The sequence below is a fragment of the Falco rusticolus genome, chromosome 13 (assembly GCF_015220075.1).
Source record: "Falco rusticolus isolate bFalRus1 chromosome 13, bFalRus1.pri, whole genome shotgun sequence".
NCBI lineage: Eukaryota > Metazoa > Chordata > Aves > Falconiformes > Falconidae > Falco > Falco rusticolus.
Window position 1 is genome coordinate 12,858,964 of NC_051199.1, and position 14,340 is coordinate 12,873,303.

Here is a 14,340-nt window from a genome sequence, read left to right on the forward strand (position 1 = left end):
CAGCGGGCGCCGCCGCTCATGCCCGCCGCGGCACCGAGCCCCCGCCGTCAGCCCAGCCCGCGGCGTCGCTCCGCGCCCCGAGAGCTGCCGCAGGCTCCGGTGCCCACCTGCGCCCGGCCCCGCTCAGCCTCGCCCCGGCTCGCCGCCCCGGGGCTTATTTTCTGCAGGAGTGCGGCAGCGGTGTCGGGCCCCTGGCCCCCCAGGCAGCTCGTCTTCTGCACCGCCTTGTCGCCATTCCCTGCGATTTCAAATCTCCACGCTCTTTCATTCCTGCGATACCGGCTGATTCTGGTTTGGCGGAGGAGATTGGCAATCCTCTCACATGCACACTCTTGTGGCTGAATGAAGTTTATTGCTGCACAGGTTATCGCCGGAAATTCACATCTGGGAGAGCTGGAGGATATAATCCAATAAAACCAGCCGGCATCAAGATTTTAATGGTCGTTGCATTATGTTTACTTCAGGGGGGCTGGCTGAGTTCACGTAGCCAAGCCACCCTGAGAATGAAGTTTGAAAGCTTCATTGTGTAGTAACTTACTGGTGCAATAAATGAGCTTCAAAAACATGCCTCCCTTAGCAGAAGAAATGAGTTGCAGAAATACACTTTTTCAAAGCAGTATCCAGACCTGGGTTGCATCTTTATGAATAATCTGACATTAATGAGATGCATTCTGCACCGCATCGCTTTGACTATTTGCAGTGGATTTACTTACCCAGGCTAAAGTGATGGCACGCCACTGTACACTTTGATCATCCGAGAATGCTGGTGTCCTACAGCAGCGCACCGAGTCGCGTAAATACAGGCCGTTCAAGAAGATGTAAGAAGTAGACTGAAAGAAAATGAAATGAGAGACCAACAGGAATGTTTTAATGGTGTTATATACACTGCCTGTGTGCATAACATGGTGGTTCAGAATCTGTTGAAGGGGAATTGGTTTGGGGGTTTTAGAAACACATATTTGGGGGGTTTAATATTTTTTAATACATTTTATTTGACCATACTTTCAGGCTTATGTGCTGTTTACACATGCAGATCTCATATATTTTTTCATAGAAGTTTAATGTTCTGTTCCTTTATATATCTAGCACATCAAATATATTGATATGAAACACTTTTATCTGGTTTTGGTGCAAGAGTGTGGGAGACTGGGCTATTGCTATGGCTTCAGCCTTTACATAAATCTTTGCCATGGTTTAACCCCAGCTAGCAACTAAGTACCATGCAGCCACTGGGATGGGGAGAATTGGGGAAAACAGCAGGCTGAGATAAGAACAGTTTAATAACTGAACTACTAATACTAATACTAATACCAATGATGATGATGTAATGTAAAGGGAGACAATAAAAAAGCAAGAGAGAAAATGAACCCAAGAAAGACAGGTGATGCACAATACAATCACTCACCACCTGCTGGCCGATGTCCAGTCAGTCCCTGGCAGCGATCGGTGGCCTCAGCCAACGCCCCCCCCCTCCAGTTTGTATACTGGGCATGGCATTCTATGGTATGGAATATCCTTTTGGCTAGTTTGAGCCAGCTGTCCTGGTTATGCTCTGTCCTGGCTTCTTGTGCACTTCCTTGTTGGCAGAGCATGGGAAACTGCGAAGTCCTTGACTTAGGGTAAGCACTACTTGGCAACAACTAAAACATCAGTGTGTTATCAACATTATTCTCATACTAAATCCAAAACCACAGCACTGTACCAGCTACTAGGAAGAAAATTAGCTGTATCCCAGCCAAAACCAGGACAATCTTGTAATTGCATTGTAGTCTCAAGATTGGATTCATTTACTTCTTCATAAAACCAGATCTCCGGTTTTAAGAGATCATGGTTTTGCACTGCAGATGTGTGTCATTCTGAAGTACACGTGTTCCCCGATTACTTTGTGTTTTACAATACCTTGCTCAACATTGTGTGGGCATTCATATCCCAGATTTTAACTTCAGCGTTAGCTTTTTGGCTGGAGTCTGGTTTCTTAAAAGGCTTAATGCTAGGGACTTGACACTTGAAATCTGGTGATTATTGGCTAGTGTTATTACCCAAGTTTGAGACACGTACATTTTGATTTGTGAATCATCTAACATGCTAGCGTACTTTCATACTTTATTACACCTACCGCAGAAGCAGATCTACTGGGATTGTGGGGTGACCAGTCACAAAAATATTTGTTTGACTGGCTGTTAACCCATGCTCCCTCTAGCATCGAGACGCCAACTGTGTGCTTAAATCCTTGTGCTAACAGAGATTCTGTTTTTACAGTCTGATGTGATGGAGAGTTCACTTAGCTGTGTCATACTGCTTCAGCAGTTCTGGTTCATATGTCATTGTGGTTCTGGACTGAAATCTTGGATTTATGCTGTCTTTGGGAAGATGAGTATGCATGGGTCTAATTGAATTTTAATCATTAAATTGTGCAGGTCTAGCAGCAAGGGTATAAGTGGTGTCCAGTAAGGAAAAAAGTCCATTTTTTTAGAATGGGAAGGACAATTCAGTGGTATCAGAAAAAGTTGGATGCTTTTACCAAAGATGCCTAAGGTGCTTGATCCAGTAAAATAAAGTGTAAACAAAGTCTGACAGACCCTGGTCCCTTAGAAATCATAACTGTATAAAATGGTTGGATGGCAAGCAGTCCATTTAGTTGTCCGTTAACCATGATGGCAATTATTAGTCGTAATATAACTGAAAGGGAAAGAGGAACAGAGGGAGGGAGAGAGGGAGGAAAACTGGAGTAGAAGGAATTGGTAATTCAATTTTGTTTACTATCTGGGGACCGCTAGGTTGCCCTAGACTTATACAGTCATAGAAGTGGTGGTTGGAAGGGATCTCTGGAGTCCACCCAGTCCAGCCTTCCACTGGAAGCAGGACTGTGACCTGTGGTATTTCAGGTCAGCCACGACTTTGCCTAACCTGCCCTTGAAAGCCTTCAAGGATAAAGACTCGATAGCCTTTCTGGGCAGTACGCTCCCGTGCAGCACCACCCATGCACAATCACAGCAAACCAAAACAGGACACGTTACCCCAGGTGCGGACTCACTAGTACTGAACAAGGACGGATAATAATTTCTGTTCATCATGTGTCGGTGCTGCCTTCCTAATGTAGCTCAGTCTGTGGTTCACTTTATTCACCATGAAAACACCCTGTTGGTTCATATTCAGCTTAGTGTCCACTGTGACAGCCACATGCTTTTCAGCTGGGCTGCTGCTCCAGCAGCCTGCACTGGTGCCTGGCACTGTCCAACCCCATGTGCATGACTTTGTACTCCTTGTTAAACTTCATGAGGTTTCTGTTGAGCCAATTTTTAAGTTTCTCAAAGTCCTCTCAACTGTGGCTCCACTATTGAGTTTGAGAACCACCCCTTCTAAGTTATTGTTGTCTGAAAATCTTCTGCAGGTGCATCCTGTGTCATCATCCAAGTTACAATGAAAGTAATGAACAATACTAGCCCCAGTATTGACCCCAGAGTGTTCTGATTGCACTGGCCACCAACTAAACATTGACCTATTGATTATTACCCTTCAAGCCCAGCAATCCATCCAGTTTCAATGCATCTAGCAGTTCATTCATGAAGACCATACTCCTCAGATTTTTCCTCCGCTTGGCTTTAGCCACTTGCTTAATGCCCATCACTCAAAATGGCAGCTGTGCTGGAGAGCTTACAGACTGCTCAGCCTCCTGAAAATGTGTATCGATGAAAATATGAAGTGCTGATTTAGCTTCCCAGCACTTTTCCTCTACTATTGCTGCAGTGCTGATTACTGCCCTCCCTAAAGCTCTCATTAAGTCGCCACTCTACTTCCCATGAACTGGTAGTACTGCAGTGATTGATAAGGAAATAAAGATTTGAAGCAACAGCTTGGTTGCTGCCACGTCAAGATACAGAACAGAAAAAGCATCTTGCTCCCGGTTTTGTTTGATCCCTGAACTATTAATCGGTGCAAAGTATCACCAAATAACCTGGTCAATTCTTGCTACACAGGTATTGCTAAAAAGAAAGATAATTTATGGTATTTAAAGGTTTCTCCTCCTCTTTCTTTCAGTAAACTCTTCGGGTTACTGAAGAATTCTCTATATTTAGAAGGGCATGTTACATTGGTTCTGAGTTAAAAAAAGGAAAAAAGGAAAACAAGCCAAACTTAATATTTTAATTTGGCATAAAGATTGTACAGTAGTACAGCTTTCGTATGGCACCATAAAAGCTTGTGGTTCCTCTTCATTCTGGCAACTCCAGACTGCCAAACAGAAATAATGCCTATTTTTCAGGTTTTTCCCACTGCCTTTCTGAAGAGAATCCTTGGTATCTTTGGTGGATTTACCACAAAACGACATCCTCACAGAATACTCCAAGCAAGTACGAACATTTTCAGCAATTCCCCCACCTCCTCCCCTGGTAGTCTTATCCAAATGGGAAAGAATGAATGAACTTGCTGTTTTCCAATTTCACCCAATTGGAATTGGGTGTCCACATGTGACTGAGGACAGTCCATGGGAATGGAATTCGAAAGTGGAAGAAAAAGCAACATGTTTGTCATTGCTGACATGGACTTTTCCATTTGGACAATAACTACTTGTCTTTTCTCTTTCTTCCCTCTCCAAGAGCTGATGCATTGTCACAGCTACAGATATGGGAGGGATTGGGAAGTCCTTTCCACATTTTGTAGATCCTTCAGGGACATCATGTCCAAAAACCTATTATGCTGTGTATCCTGTGAGAGTTGTGAAGGTTTCCTGGAGGCTAAAAGGACAAAAGAATGGTCCTCAGCAGATGGGGATGCTGAAGAGTTTAACAATCCTGCCTCAGAGTGCTGTGGCACCGTGCCTTGTCAAGATTCACGTTAGAGATTCCTCCAGCAAACCTGAATATCTGCACGAGGGGCTGGGGCCAGGTTCTTCCTGCGACTTCCAGGGGGAAGATGAGTGGGAAAAGGCCATTGAGCTGGAGCAGAAACCTAGAGAGCTGCCAGGTACATTGGATAGGCAGGGGTATGTACAGAGCTTCTGCTTCGGAACTGAACGGCTGCCACCCACATACTTTTAAGTCTTTCAGGGTCAGCAGCAGCAGCAAACCTGGGGTTCCAGGTTGTAGATGAAGAAGCCAATGGGAAAATGGACAATCTGCGACTCCTTATAGTTACTTCCTTGCTTCAGAAAGTCACAGCACAGGAGAAATGGCACTTGCTCACAAAACAAAGGAAGATGTGACAAACCAGTCCCTTTTGGCAGCATTATTTAATTTCAGCCTTGTACATTAGCAATCCGAGTTGCATATTGAGAGGGTAAACTACCTTATCAAAAAAAGGGCCATTGTAACACTAAGGTGTTTTGCCCATGGTGGTAGCTTGCTTTTCTGGTTTAAAACGTGTGAGCGTAAGGGTGTGGTTGCAGCTGGTTAAACACCAGAAGTACCGTACTAGGAGAAAGAACCGAGGGGCCTTCTGACGGGACTCACGGTTGTGCTAAAGTCACTTCCTCAGGGTCAGACCTGTGCGGGTAAGGAATCTCGGAGCATTCCGTGAGAAGTGTGTTACTTGCTCATGGGTTGCATCTGTTGCAAATATACCAAGTTACCTGCAAATGCCAGTAAGGTCAAATTAGCACTCAACTAGTTAATATAAATCACAACTATTGATTTCAGTGGCACCAGGGTTTAGTCCTTCGGTCTGTGACATTCAAATCACGGTATTAATCTGTGTGTAGTATCATTTTAAATTTTCACCCTTGAAATATTTTACCCCCGGTGGGTACGAAGTAAATGTTTTCCCAATGTCTTGTCTAAACCAATACATTTGTTTTTACAGCAGATTAAGCTTAGTGTTTTAAATATATTGGTAGCTTTACTCTGTAATTTGCTTTATGCTTGTCTTGACAGGCACTTAGGTTAAAAAATCTGATCTGGAAACATTTTGAAAATATTATATAAAACAATATTTGTGCTTGTAAACTTTTGAGTTTGTCTGAGATGGATTTGAACTGTGTGAGTTTCTTTTCCATTTCTCTTTCCATTCTCTGTAGCACCACTGCCAAAATATTGCATTTTTTAATAAACAGTTCATGAAATATCATAGCTTTTATGAAATACTAACATTAAAATGTTAATAACTTGATGTGTATAAAATTCCAAAGCAGTATGTTTTCAGAAAAGGTATTTTTTTAAACACGACAACTGCAATAATATGATTCCTGAGAACAGAGCAAGTAAACAATGATTAGAGACGGGAGAAGAGACATACGCTGTCCTCCACTGGAATGAGAGCTGTAAATATTTTAGCCGAGTTACAGCAGATAAGTTATTCAGTTCACAGCTAAATTACATTGTGCAATTAGTGGGTCAAATCTCCTAAAGTCATCCACATCAGTACTCAACCCAGGTATTACCAGACTGCAGGCAGCTGCCAGGGTATTTGCACTGTGCCTGGACTTGGCTGCTGCCGCTCTCCCCGAAGCTGCACGGGCCATTTTGGAGAGCCAGAGTGTGGCTGATCTGCACTAAGCCAACAAAACCCAGAGATCCTGCGACAGAGATCACTGTGAGAGTTCAGCCAGAACTGTTTGTACAAAAGCTGACATTGCGTGTCCAAGATGCGGTCCACCTGTCCTTCCTTCCTTCTCAGTAGCTGTTCTGATGTCACTTGGTGGTTTTGTTGACATTTTTTTCAGTCTCTATGTAGCACTCATAGTTTCAGTGACCACAGTTTTCCCTAAACAGAGATAGGGGAAAGGAATGTAATCCTTAAACTACCATTTTTCAGTCTTTATTAAACTGCCCCAGCTTCTTCAGAATATTTAAATAAGTATAAAAAGCAGTGCAGAAGAGAAATATATTTATGTTTCTTCTATTTGTGAGCATTTTGCAACCTTCAAAATGAAATTAAAAACTTATATTAAGGCCTGGGTTATGTTTCCTTGTGAAATTTTCATTCTTGAGCAGCAAACAGGGCTTCCTTGGACAGCAGTAAGAGCACTAAACAACTGTTACCTTGTGCTCAGTTTGTCCATATTAGTATATAGAGAAATATTTGCAGCTTTTCAAGGTCAGTTACACTTTCAGTGCTACATTATCGCTATGCTCATCTACATACGAACCCCTCCCACAACGTTTCTTCTTGCCCTTTCTGCAGTGCATTTCTCCAGTGAGCTCTAGATGAAGCCAGCATTTCAACCTTTGATTACATGCCATCCATGGTAGCCCTACAGGTAGTGGGCATCCTGTGCCCACTTTCCAAAAGACATTACATGCATCAGAAACTTGGTCTTGTTCAGTAGTGTCTAAAGCCAGACCAAGTGATTCAGGCTTTGGTGGGCCCGAGCAGGTCCCACGTGCCATGTGGGGCGCAGAGATCAGTAGTGGTGCTTGTTTTCTTACCATATGACAAACTGTAAACCAGCAGGACGGAGAGCCTGTAGTACTAAAAGTGCTCGATCATTTGTGTGGGTATGGTGGTCTAGATCACGAGGGGGTTTAGATGGAAAGGAAACATCCACAAATTCCGAGCAGCTCCTGTCAAATGGTCTTTGGGGCGGTAAGGCTTCTCTGAGCTTCTGAGATAGAGGGTGCCCTGTTATGTGGAAGGAATTACGATATGATTTCTACGCAAGGGTGAAAACCATGCAGCACCTGTAAGAACGCTTCCCATTCAATACAGGATAGAAAGTACAATATAAGTAATTTTGTTTCATTGTCACATTTGTAACTGTTTTTCAGTATTCCTATTTCTGCTACTTTTGTTGTTTATTTTAGGGGTATTTTTTTAATATGTTAACATCCATGTTTAAAAAAAATCAATGTTGTGTAGTAAATAGAAGTAAAAATAAAATTAATTGAACCGTGGTTGCCCATTCATATGAAATTAAATTATTTGTGTTCATTGTGCAGTCCTAATGAGTGTAGAAAGTAACCTAGCAGCAATGAAATTTTAGATTTCAGGGCTTTAGTATTTTGGAAATTACTTCGTGTTTGGCAATATAATGGACTAAATTGTTCTTTTTTTTTTCTTCCAAATGTGACATTATTGCTTTAAATGATGTAGCATGAAATTGTTTTCAGAATCTGCCTAGCAACAAAAGATGCTCTCTCTCCCTCTAGTGGAGGATAATAAAATAGTTTTCTTTCCATTTTTGCGTGCGTAAACCATCAAATAACAGTGTCAGAGGTTGAGACCGTTACTGAACAAGTAATACATCATAATTTCTGTTTAATGTCTGACGTAAATTTTATATGACTAGGAGTTTAATAAGATACATTTTCATATTAATATTTTACTGCAATTGTACCGTTTTTAAAGTGACCCTTGATGATACAAATTGTAAAATATTTATGTGTGTAAATACTGACAGATATACAGACATGTTTTAAAATAACAATAAGGACCCAGCAGCTAAGATTAAAAATAACTTCAATCTCAAAAGGAAAATACAGCGTGCTTAATGTTGAGCATAGGAGCAGCTTGCATGTTGGCATTTGCCATATTGGTCCTCAGTTTAGAAAGCGTGTGCCTAAATGTTAAACTTTTTATTTTAATCCAAATGTTGTAAGCATTTGTGGTGTTCACCTGAAGAGAAGGAGGAGGCTGCTACAATACTCAGATGCAGCGTGTGTCCATCTCTTTTTCAAAATTAGATGTTACAATCTACTGGTTTAGTTGGATCTCCTAATAAACAAATTTTTAAAGAACAGCATAAACATCTTTCAAGCACATAGTATTCATCGTAAGTGCAAACTGCTTCTGTAGGTAATGATTTACAGGACTAAATCCATAATTAGGGTAGTAGAAAATACTTCTTATGTATTACTGATTAAACAAGATGTGTGTATAAATACTCCACTTCTAATTCCCAAAATAAAACAAGACAATTGTTTCTTGGCTAGATTCCTGTAAGTGGTTTCAGTGGAGAGTTTGTTTTCTTATTCAGCTGCTGAGATTCTTTTTAGCATATTTTCCTATTTTGTGTTTTTATTATCTCACTTTCTCTGTTAGAACTTTTCTTTCCCTTCCTTGTTGCCACACAAAACTTCATACAGGTGGGTGGAGAAGCTGTCGGTCCAAGGGAATCTGGAAGAGGATGTGCATGTAGGTAACTTCAGCCTTCAGCTTTTAGGGAGACGGGCTTTCTCCACCTGCAAGTCACTACCTTGCACTGAGGGTTTCACTGTGAGCATTTTGGTTCAAACTAAATTTTGAGTTTGTGTATTTGTTGTTCTCACCAAGTCACCAAAGGGTAGCAGAGCTACTTAAGATGAAGTGTTCGGTGACAGTTCTGGTTTGCCACTGTCTCACTCAAGCACCAGCAGAAGCTGGACCTCTTAGCAAGGAGGGAAGGCTTTCATTTTCTTGTGCAGGGGAGTGACCCCAAGGGCTGCGGTGCGGTGAGTCACTTGAGTTGTAATTGCTTTAAGTAGCCCAGAAACCGAAGGAGTGGGGTGAAACAGGGCACTAAGACATGACACAGAAGAGACGGTGGAATGCTTTTCAGAAATGCCAGTATGGCCTCCTGGCTATCTGTGCTTGAAAATCTCCTCCAGCGTGAAGAAGAGAGCTAACGGGGGGACAGAGGGATGCAAGAGACAGTTCTTCTGTGGCTGCGGCAGCAGCTCTGCAATTCCATTGCCGACAGAGAGAGGCTGGTGCCAACGCATCCCAGGCTCTAGGATTTGACAAACTATTTACGGCTTGGTTAGTTTGTGCAGTGTTTTAGGGAGGGTGACAGAGAACAAAAAACAGAGGAGCTAAGTGTGAAAGGGACATCTGTGTGCTCACTGTCCGTATTATCAAACGGGGGGAGAGAAGGAACAGATTGCTGGCCAGGAGAACGTAGCATGTCGTCACACGCACCAGCCTGGATTTGTTGGTTATGCTTTCCCAGATGCTGTATTCCTTTCCCTTTAGTGCTAATAAAGATAATTATTTGAGGGGTGGGGGAGACAGCATGTCGGCACGTGGGGCATTCAGAGTTAGTTGTTAACTTGTCCCTGGTTTCAAAGCGGAGCCTGGGGCTGCGGTGGTCGGCAGGTGCCGAAGGCCCTGGCAGATGTTTGGAGATGCCCTTTCTGCTGCTGCAACAGCTACAGCTGAAGTGGCAGCAAACACAAAACATGAAAAAGAAAGAAAAGAAAAACTATTAAATGTTGTCTAATTTACATCAGTTGGTCACCTGAGGAGTTGCATTAATAAGGAGTGCAAATACGGTTTTAATGCAACATTATTTTTTATGTATTAAGAAAGGAAATGACTGTTTATTAATTTTATATTAATTATTAATTATAAAAATTTAAATAACCTTTATAAGCTTCATTTTGGACGCATTTTTTGTTCATGGTCGAAATGGTTTTCCATGCAGTTAATGCATTCCTAACTCTGAGGTGATGCTGATTTCATCCGGTTAGTCTTTCCAGGTGCACTGTCTTTATCGCAGCCCCCTTCTCAGGACTGCCTTCCAAAAGGCACGCGCTGCGTTCAGCCCATTGCATCGCTGAATACCCCGCATACCCTGGCAGCTCCCCGCGCAACAAAAAAAAAGAAGGTTTTAAATTCATTTCTGAACAGAAATGCGATGAGACTGTAACGAGGAGCTGTCATTAGTATGAACGAGGCTTCCTGGAATGAACAGGCCCCACAGCAGCGCCCCGTCCCTGAGAAGCACACGGCTCCTGCCCCGCTTCCTCTGCCCCCGCGCCGCTGCCCCGCGGGTGGGCGCCCCCCGCCGCTCCCCGCCGCCGCCAGGGGGCGCTGTGCCCGTCCCGCTGCGGCACTGCGGGGCGGGCGGTGCCGCACGGCCGGGTCGCTGCGGGGCTTCCCGTGGCGCTGCCATCTTCCGTGGCGGTAGAACCGGCGCATCTTCAGCCTGGTGTTGCCAGGGCTCGGGGCAGCAGCTCGCTGGGGGGGTGACAGGCGGCTGTGGCGTACCAGGCGCTTCGGGGGGGGTCGGGAATAATGGCACTTACATCCGCGCAGGGACCGCGGGTCACGCTGCAGGCAGGCACCTTACGGTTTCTGAACGCGCTGAACTCTTCGGTAACGGCATGCTGGTTTTTATTGCTAGCCAAAATCCATCTGAAAACATTGCCACTTCAAATGTAGCACATCAGACCAACAATATATTTTAATTCCTACATTGATTTACTTATGCTGTTGCCAATTCATTGCAGCGTTGGTAGGCGATGTAAGGCCGTTGTAGGAGGAGGGTTATGTTTCAACAAATAATTAGTCTATATTCTTGGAATTTTAGAAAAGTTTGTTGCACTCAATAACAGCTGCTTGGTGAGTATCTTCAGTATGCACAGTTTAATGTGCTGTGCAGATCGTTATAAACATCGTATTGTTTCACAAACAATGCATTGATGTCACAGAGTGGCCGAGAGACACACTCAGCAGACTGCTAAGAAGACTGGAATAATGATCTCGTCCTCTGATCCCATTTTGATGACTCTTTGACCCAAAAAGCGGGTAGTGCTTCATAGATGGGTACAGCCGATTGTCCTGGGCCTCCAAGGGCATCACAAATGGTGTGCAGTCAATTTCAGAATCCCTGGTGTTCACATCAGGCTCAGAAAGCTATCCATGGTTTCAGTGTTTATTGAAATAACATCTGATGTCCGTTAGAAAAGGAGGGTTCCTTGCTGCCAGATGCAGCATCCTGAGAGTATATAGTACAGAAAGTATACGGCTGACCTTTGTGTCAAAGTTAAATTACCCTGGTCTTTCTCCTTGCAGTTCTTCTGGGGACACAGAGAAGCTTCTGGGCCTCACCACTGATCTCACCCTTACTTTTTGAGAAAAAAATGCTGTGGACTAACTAGTAAGACTACTAAATGATGTCTTCCTTTTCCATGGTTACAGAAGTCTTACAAAACTGAATCTAATCTTCCTCGGTCAGCAGCCAACTGCAAACCTTCCTTGCCTTCTGCAGAGTTAGCATCGAGTCCCTTGGCCTGATTCTGCCAGAGCGCGCCAGGCAGTTTTAGGTGACTGTTCTCACAGTATCATTTGTCAGAGCCAGGTGTGGACTTACACAGGATCAGAAGGGGGAACAGCCATCGCCCGATGGCCAAGTCATGGTTTCACTCCCAGGGAAAGAAAACGGTTACTAAATCTTCCAAATGTTAAATTATTTTAACTAATTCCACCCTCAGTTTCATTCACCATTTATTTAAGTCCATTTATAAACAGAGGGGGGAAAAAAGGCCTACCCATTGATAAAAAATGTTTTCTGAAATATTTTATTTATAGTAAATAATGGAATAAATTGGAAAGAAGCCTGAGTTCTGTAAATGTGTATACTGACTATGAAAATTGCTGGGAAGTCTTTAGCTGGAGTCGCGTGAAAGACACAGGTTTCATCCCTGCCTGTTACACAGGACCAAGTCCGTGACAAGCTAACCCGTACGGCACTCATCCTGCAATGCACACATCTGGTGCCTAAATGATACAGAGTATTTATATGCTTTTTTTTTTCTTTATGTTTAGAGAGCTAGATTTGCATTTCAAGTTTTAGGTCTCTTGTTTTGGGGGGTTATTAGTTTTTTAGCATTTTAGAAGTCTTACCATACACCTGCTTAGTTCCTTCTGAACTTCAGGCCTCTTTAAGACGTTTCAAGTGTGACACCTGAAAACTGACATGCCTTGATAGCAGAGCAGTGTGTTGTGTTGTTAAATGTGTCTTGGTTTATGCGTTTCTCCATGCAGTTAATAACAACTTCACTTACAGTTTGCCGGAGTGGCCTGCAGCTGCGCCACTGAAATCCGTGGGTGTTTTTTAGCTTTGACACCAGCATGAGCCTGGCTGTGCTCTAACCTAGAGGCTATGCAGCTGGTTTTTACCGTACTTGGCTGGCTATGATAACATCGCATGAGTCAGAACAATGAGGAGGCAGAAGCAAAGCTAAAATTGAAGCTTTGAGGATCTGACTCATTCAGTTTCTGGCACAAGGAGGTGCAAACTGCACTTGCTGAGCTCGCAGTGCACCTAGCAAACCTCAGCCGCAGCGCACCCCAAACGCACTGTGCTGTGGAAAGGCCTGCTCGCTGCCTCGGCGTATACCCATCGCACGTGCGCCTTGTTGCTTCTCATTGCTAATTTAATGTTGCTAGCGGCTTCTTGTAGGATGTTAGCTGAAAGAAGGCTTTGTGTTGTTGCAGTTCTCTTTACGGTTTTGCAGTCTTTGCTCACTGTTGCCCAGAGGACAGCTTGGAGTAACAGTATCCCGATAATCTTCAGCTGGACGATAACTTGACAGATGTAGGGCCCCCATCCTCTCTGCCCTTACCTTTTGATATTGATAGGTGGAATACTCATAATGGCTGTACTACTCGTTGTGGTAATAAGCAGCATATTGCCTAGCAGGTTTTTTTCCTCAGAAATAGCAATCAACCTGCTTCTCAGATGTGCTCCGTCTGTTCCATCAACCAGAATAATGTTATGACCCCAATTCCATATAATTATATCCAAAAAGAGCCCAAAGCTGGCAAGTGCACTGGCATCTTGCTGAAAGCGTGCTGCAGCCCCTTTCAAGTCACAAGCCCTGTCTGAGAAATACCAACAAAACATAGTGCGTTGTAGTAATGTAAGTCAGAGTCAGCATATACTTACGTGCATGGAGGTAGCCACAAGGTAAGCTCAGCGTGAGGAACCAGCAAAAGGAAATCCTGTCTGCAAATCTGTGGCGGCTAGGGCAAAGGAGGAGCTTTCAAGGGCAAGTCAGAGAAGACGGCAGACATGTTTTACTCAGTGCCCTTGTCATTACGCAAAATATTCTGGTGCAGATACCGCTGCTTGCTGCTGTTTTCTACATTGGACACTTGCAGCTGGTAGAGAACATGAACAAAGCAAGGCATGCTCCAGCTAACTTTTCAGGACTTTCGTAGACGTGCACTTTGGGGGAAAGGCTATTGTCATTCCAAAGCTTGGAACCAAAATTTGGATCAAAACTATGGAGGGTTTGTTGTTATTTCCAGTGCCTTTTAAAACACCCTGAGTTGCCTAACACATCTCTATGGGCCTGTCAGATATGATGGGGCTGTCAGGATGAGGAGTGGTTGAAAGGTGAGACACCCTGTAGCTGCCTGTTTTTGTGTAGGCGAAGTCCCCTCTGGACTGCCAGCAGGCAGTGTGGGGTCAGGGCTGTCACAGCTGCTGCCCCTGCTGAAAGGGGACCTCCTCATCACGTAGCAGCGCCACTGCCTGCAGGAAGGATCGCTTGGTGTCCTCAGGTGTGGACACTTCGCCATGAGAACCGGCTAAGCAGTTAGTGAATACTGTTTCCTGCACGTCAGATAGGCCTGCCCTTCTTGAGAGGGTGGAGTGCCCTTCTGTTGAGAGCATATTCTTTTTGATTTGCTTTACCAGAC